This window comes from Oreochromis niloticus, unplaced genomic scaffold (assembly GCF_001858045.2).
Source record: "Oreochromis niloticus isolate F11D_XX unplaced genomic scaffold, O_niloticus_UMD_NMBU tig00001368_pilon, whole genome shotgun sequence".
Lineage (NCBI taxonomy): Eukaryota > Metazoa > Chordata > Actinopteri > Cichliformes > Cichlidae > Oreochromis > Oreochromis niloticus.
Window position 1 is genome coordinate 49,104 of NW_020327368.1, and position 7,585 is coordinate 56,688.

Here is a 7,585-nt window from a genome sequence, read left to right on the forward strand (position 1 = left end):
ACAATGAAATTGGAAAACTGTCCTACATCGGCACTACATATAACACAACACGACACGATACGACACATCACAACGCAACACAAACAACACAACACAGTATAATAACTTAGTAATACAAAAGAAGAATAAGTGTATTGTATTGCACACTGTTATTATTGCACATTAATTATTATTGCACTTTGTTATAAATATAAATATTATTATTGTTACTGTTTTTACCATTGTTACCTCCCCTCCCAAAAAGTCCAGGCAGGTAGCCAGTCAGGTCAGCTATTTGCATTGATTAGGGCTATTGCCTTGTTGTAAAAGCTGTCCTTTAGTCTATTTGTTCGGGACCTCAGCAGCCTGAACCTCCTGCCAGACGGCAGCAGCTTAAACACCCGGTGTCCTGGGTGTGTACAATCCCGTAGGATGCTGCGGCCCTCTTGAGACAGCGAGTGCTGTACAGGTCCTTCAGGGAGGGAAGAGGATGTCCAATGATTTTTTGGGCCATATTGATGACCCTCTGGAGTGCCTTTCTGTGTGCTGTGGTGCAGCTGGAGAACCACACGCCGATGCAATATGTCAGCACACTTTCAATGGAGCAGTGGTAGAAGATGGTCAGCAGCTCCTTCTTCAGGTCCATTTTTCTGAGGATTCTCAGAAAGTGGAGACGCTGTTGGGCCTTCTTTAAAACCGCAGAGATGTTAGAGCTCCATTGGAGGTCTGTGTCTATGTTCACACCCAGAAACTTGAAACTGGAGACCCTTTCCACACACTATATGTGATGAATGAGCTACAGTGCTATCTTAATGTAATATAAAAACAAAACAGCTGTAATAAGGTATACAATCCTTACTTTGTTGACTGAATATATTATATAAATAATACCCTGGCAATATGAAATGTATATGTAACCAATTTGTTGAATCATGTCTTTCAGTTTTTATTCAGTTAGATTTTTCTGGTTTTTTGTGTTAGTTATCGTCTCTCTTTTCTTGTCTATGCGTGGAGCTGTTTGCACATTGTTGGGAAGGATAATACTAAATACTGGGGGCTGCTAATAGTTAATAAAACTTGAACTTTCCATTATAATTTCACTTTATTCTAATATATATATATTAGAATAATATATCCCAAATACTTAGCAATAGAAGGTACTAGATAATAAGATAATTCATTATTATTTGCTTTTATAAATTAAAATTATCTAAAAGATTTTTTCCCCCTTTTTAATTTTATGTCTTTATATGAGAGTTGACTGGAGCTGTTTTTGCAGTGTTTTCAATACAGTAATGACCAGTCAGACTGTACTGGTGTTTTTTAAACTAGAAATAGAAAACCTTAGAGATGTTCCAGAGATGTAGTAAAGGAGGACATAAAGAGGGTACATGAGTATGTGACACTGGAAGTGAGCAGCCCAAAGAAGATGATGACCACCCACCCAAGGCTAGAAGGGTAGTGGTCATTGCTGAGGCCATTGCCCAAGTGAGAGAAAGCAATTCACTCCGAATCTAATGGGTTCTGCTTTTGCACATACTTCCCCTATGTTTAATTAATTTCAGCATGGTAGGTTTTATGTAATATTGCAGAAAGAAAAAGCACATCACCAAAATTGTAAGGCCGTCTGTTTTGTAAAGTATAATAGAAATAAAGGGGAAAAACACCAAAAACCCCCAAAACAGTCCAAGCTAGATTTCAGTCATTTATTCAAAATATTTCCATGACAACTATTGGACAGAAATTACATTAGTGCATATTCAAGGTTATTTTATAAAGGATCTCAGATACATATTGCTCTCATTCAGATTTTTCCAGTATTCAGAGTGATTAGGGTTACACACTAGTGAAGATTAGAAAGAAAATCCTCTCCCTGAGAGAACTAAAAATACAACCCAGTACACACACCACTTTTGTCATCATCATATGGCCAAAGAAAAACAACATAAAACAAAACAACCCCCCCCCAAAAAAAAAAAAAATTCTGTAGTTTAGTTTAAGACAGAGAAGAAGTGAAAGTCTATGGCTCAGAACAAAATGCAAAATCCAAGAAATGGTTTCGGTTCCTCTTGAAAAATTAAACTGAAATGTAAGCTTACAATTTATTCATTTACAGGGGTAAATTCAAATTTGAGTGCAGAGAGAGTGCAACGTACCTTTTCTGAAATTAAAACTCCTTTAAGCACGAGTGAACACAAAGACTCAATACAAAAGTTAAATACCAAACAATAAATTAGGTTCATAAATTAATAAAACATCTTGAAGCAACAGCTGTAATAACATAAATAAGAAAACTGAGCTGCTCATCATTCACAAAGACCCCCGGGCCCCCGGGAAAAAAAATGGCTACTGTGTTTTATTCCAGTGTTGCAATATCTAGGCTCAACTTCACGTCCTCTGTCCATCAATGTTCGGCAGCATCTCACTCCAGAAGAGAAAGGGGAATAAAGTTTCACAGCCTGCATAACCTGACACAGTGTTTCCTACAAGTCACACACAGAAAAGGCTGCCTGTGCGTGTCATTAAAACCCACATGGACATTAGGTTGTCTGCTCTAAGATAAAGATGTGTGGACGTTGGGTTTTGAGGACCATTCAGTAGCTTGCAGGAGGTTCATTAACCTCTGAAAGTAATGTCAATGCCAGTATCACTACCAGTATTTCCCATCTAAAGACTGTACACACATTGTTTTCATGTAAACAGATGCATTTCCTTTCCACACACACTCAGACCTAATTTACAAATCAGTCATCAACCAACATTTCTGAAAAGTCTGAGGACATTTAATGAAATTACGTACCAAACTATTGCTGTCATCGAAGACGTGTTTTTCATTCCCTTAGCATTCAAAAAACAAAAAACAACAAACAAAAAAAACTATGTTGGGATTTTTTTTAAGTCCCTTTCCCCTGCCTTGTTTCACATTATTAGTCCTTATACACAGTTTGCTGACCGTGGCCTCTTTCATCATGCATTATGTGTCTCCTTACGTGGATCCGTCGTACTCGTCTATCCCCTCCCACGGCACCCTCTTCCTCTGACTGACCAGTTCCCAGCGATGAACCGGAGCCTCTTGAATCTAAAAGGTGCAAGCCTCCTGGTCCAGATCCTCTGTTGTTCTCATAGATGAGGATATTGAGGGTTTCTTTGAATATTCGGGCTTCGGGAAACTCAACCTAGAAGCACAGGTGTTTGGGAAAGGGAAAGGTCGCTGAATATTTATTTGCTGTGTACAGCAACCTGAAAATGTGCTTATTTGTAATAAGTATATGTTCAGGGCATAAGCCCAATACTGGTACAGGAATAAGTTTAAAATCATAATTGCACATCACTTTCAATTAGCCACATGCTTCCTGCCTCTTAATGTAGAAAGCTCAATAAATGACTCCAGTGGAGGGTTTTCTCTTTGGATTTACTGTAGGTTAATTAAAAGGCTGCCATCATTACCAGTGTAAGTGCATTTCTCAAAAATGTTGAACAAATGCTTTAATATTTATTAAACAATGCTTACTTTGGTCTGCTTCTTCTCTGTAGCATAGACAATGGAAGTGCAGCACACTTCAGCAATCTTGCGGCCTTCGCCATAAAAAGACCAGCAGCAGATCTCATCCCCAGCACGTCTTTGACAAACAGACGCGGCCATTAAATCGCAGGACGAGTTTGTCAAACAGTTCAATGTTCTTCAGCAGGTTATCGTCAGAGTTGCTGGTCACAGTAGAGCAAGAAAAAGTAAGCATCTATGAACTTTGTGGATTCATTATCATTTTACAAATCCAAAGCTCTTACCTGGTGTATGAGTATTTGTTGTTTCCTCTGTTGTTCTGCAACTTTACTACTGGCTGTAAGAGCAAGAAAGAGCAACATTAATAAGAGGGTACGTTTAATATAACCTAAAACGAGACAAACACTTAAACTGTTTCTTTCCAGTTAACAGTAAGTGAGGAGCCTTAAACCAAATGGGTCAGTTAAGTAGAAAACACACTGCTGGTGAACAACACAATAAAAACAAAAATAAAATTGCAAGCATCTAGTGCTACACTATTAATTTCCTACAAACGTGTTGAGAAAGTTTCTGGACACAGAAAAGCTTTAGGGCTTTTATTTTGAAATGCACAAGGGAAATGCTGAGTTTCTGTTGACAGGGTAATGCTGTAATTTGTGAAATGGGAACCACACTCTTTACACAGATGTTTTAAGAAAAAACAGGTCTGTCTGTAATATACAGGGAGTGCAGAATTATTAGGCAAGTTGTATTTTTGAGGAATAATTTTCTTATTGAACAACAACCATTTTCTCAATGAACCCAAAAAACTCATTAATATCAAAGCTGAATGTTTTTGGAAGTAGTTTTTAGTTTGTTTTTAGTTTTAGCTATTTTAGGGGGGATATCTGTGTGTGCAGGTGACTATTACTGTGCATAATTATTAGGCAACTTAACAAAAACAAATATATACCCATTTCAATTATTTACTTTTACCAGTGAAACCAATATAACATCTCCACATTCACAAATATACATTTCTGACATTCAAAACAAAACAAAAACAAATCAGCGACCAATATAGCCACCTTTCATTGCAAGGACACTCAAAAGCCTGCCATCCATGGATCCTGTCAGTGTTTTGATCTGTTCACCATCAACATTGCGTGCAGCAGCAACCACAGCCTCCCAGACACTGTTCAGAGAGGTGTACTGTTTTCCCTCCTTGTAAATCTCACATTTGATGATGGACCACAGGTTCTCAATGGGGTTCAGATCAGGTGAACAAGGAGGCCATGTCATTAGTTTTTCACCACCATGGTTAATTATTGGCGTTGATCGACTTGGTAGGAATGATGGACTGACCTACAAACAGGTCAGTGTTTTGGAAGGTTACTAGAACATAACAAATTAAATTCATGTTCAGTTTTGGGTCCATTGTACTCACTGAATTTTGTCCGATTTCTTCCATATTTAGATAAAGGATTGTTTTAAAAAGAGACGGCAGGTTTTGGAGGAGTTCACATCCATGGCACGTGATTAGGGGCGTCCCACGTCTAAGTATCTCCTATTATTAAACAGAATTGATCTGATCTGGGAAGTTGATTGTATTTGATGAAATGTAGTGCCTATAATTTAAAACTCTGTATTGTGGTTTTACTTACAGTCCACCTTTTTGTGATGAAGTTTCAGCAGAGGGACAGCCCCAGCTCACTACAACTAGCATGTGGAGACAAACTTTATGAAAATGTACAATCAGACCCTCTATTTGCATAAATCACATTTGACATTCCCCAACTCCCCCAGATGTTTGGCTGGTCCATGCCACCAAACAGCAGCCATCATGAATTCAACTCTAGTCTTCAGCGCTGCTTTCAATGTAAACAACCCCAGATTTCACAGTGCAACTTTTGACAGAAAGTGGAGAGCCTTGCTAACTCCTAATGCTCCTTTAATCACAGATATTGTCAATGCTGCCATCTATTGACCAATAATGGATCTGACAGCAATATTGTGTTTTAGCCAAGACACCATAAAAATGGCTGTATCTACTGTTACATCCCCCATTTCTGAAGTATCATTCTGAAGCCTGAAAATGAGGATTTCTGCCATTTTGGTTTCAAAAACAAAGATGTCAGTAATATGAGCACGGGTGGGTCTGACTGTCAAACCACATGTTCGTGGCTTTCAGGTAGATTTAATCATCTGCGTTTTTACAGCATGAAAGCTGCATGCATGTTTAATACCGTCCCATTTTTTCTGTAAATGTTAGAATGAAAAGTCCCCTTTTTTAAATATATATATGTATTGTAAATGTTTCACAGTCTGTGCAATCAATGATTTTTCTGCCTCCATGTTTTCTTCTGCTTTCATTGAGTCTCTAACATAATAATCTGCAATATTTGATAGTATGTTAAAAGTACATGCATTTTTCAGAAGTCGTGAAATCTTCTTTAGCACATCACAGGTGGGTGTGTGCTTACTCCTGCAGACATCAGCCAGAGATTGTAAATTCTAGCTAGTATCAATAATTGGCTGAAGGCATATCAGGATTCTGTGCATTTTTAATACTAAATTCTAATTTTCTTCTCCTCTGTAAGAATAGGTGAACTAATATTCTAATCTACAATATTTGATCATGTTGATGAAAATCAGATTTGCTCTCTCTTAGTAAAGGAAAAACATGGGGTGAATTTTAGGCCTAATCTTAAAACCTGTGGATTTTAGAAATATTAGAATTTATTCAGATCTGGAGATACTGTAAATTAGATTCTATTAAGAACTCATGCTTGGAAATGAGAACATATCACACATTTTGTGTCACAGATTATTAGGCAGAGGACTCACTCGCAGGACTCTGAAGTTTAGAGAGAAGGTGAAGGTTCATTTACGATGTGGCACCAAGTGAGAATATATACATATATACAGTGAGACCGATAACACAGAGTTCCAGGGAGTGGAGGGGGTCCGAAGGGAAGGTCCAAGGCGGGGGTACACACGCTCCTCTTCAACTTAATCCACAACTCACTCTGAATGTCCACTCCAAAATACTCACGCTCACTCACACACATCCACAGAATCCAGATGGCAGGGAATCTAGAAGGCCTGTACACAGAGAAAACAATGTTAGGAGGAAACTCTAGGGATCACAAGGAATACTTTGAAAGGCTAGGCTACACTGACGCTAGGCAGTGTGACAATCAGCGAGGAAGCAGCCTCTCTTGCCATCTTAAGTAGTCTGCCAGGATCAGTGTGAATGAGCCACAGGTGTGTGTTCAGGGCGGGTTCAGAGGCGGGAATCAAGGTCCAGTTCCGCCCTGGTGGGAGAGGCGAAGACGAAAAACACACACCACGACCTCTCCAGATCTTGAGAACCATGACATTTTCTATATAATATTAAGAGAAACTTTAAGAAAATAAATAACTTTGTAATTGGTACGTATCACACTGAAGTGATGTAAATGTGTTTTGGTTTTTTTTGGTTTTTCTAGTGCTGTCAGCGTTAATCTCGTTAAAATGACGTTAACACCATAACTGCATCAGCAAATCTCCGTTAGCGAGTTAATGCGGATCGCCCCGTGCGAGGGCTGCACGGCGTCAACGTGTTAGCGCTGTGCAGCCCCATGCACGGGCGATCCGCGTCGTCGTCATAGTATGAAATGGTTCATCTAAAGGACCTGACCTTTTCAATAGCCCTCAACGGTAATCCTAGAAAAACCTCAAAGAATAACCTTACCTTCATCCTTTGAAGCCTTTCGTGAGAAAATAGTTCTGCAGCCCAAAACATTCAGTCCTGACTCATCATGATACAAGCAGATTTCTTCGGAGTTAGACAGCACAGTAGTTGAACATACCATTTGCTGTAACATTTAGATGATAAACTCAAAGTATTTAAGCAGGCATGAATGACTTCCTGCCTGTCGTAGTTTCAGATATAGTGTTAGATTGGGTGGCCACCTCTGGTGTATTATCATCACCTAATAGCTGAATGTACAATATCAATCCACGTTCACTCAGTTAATAATTTATTCATTAATCTCCACCTAAACGAGGTGCTACGTTTGTAGCATGGCATGGTTTCGTTTTGAAAAGTCTGACATGGACCTTTTGTTTAATTTGAATTAT

At 38.7% G+C, this 7,585-nt stretch overlaps 1 pseudogene; it reads right to left on the reverse strand.

Moving 5' to 3' along the window:
* Positions 1 to 2,902: 2,902 nt before the first annotated feature.
* LOC109200865 (BTB/POZ domain-containing adapter for CUL3-mediated RhoA degradation protein 1-like) lies at positions 2,903 to 6,343 on the reverse strand (annotated as a pseudogene).
* Between the last annotated feature and the right edge of the window lie 1,242 nt (positions 6,344 to 7,585).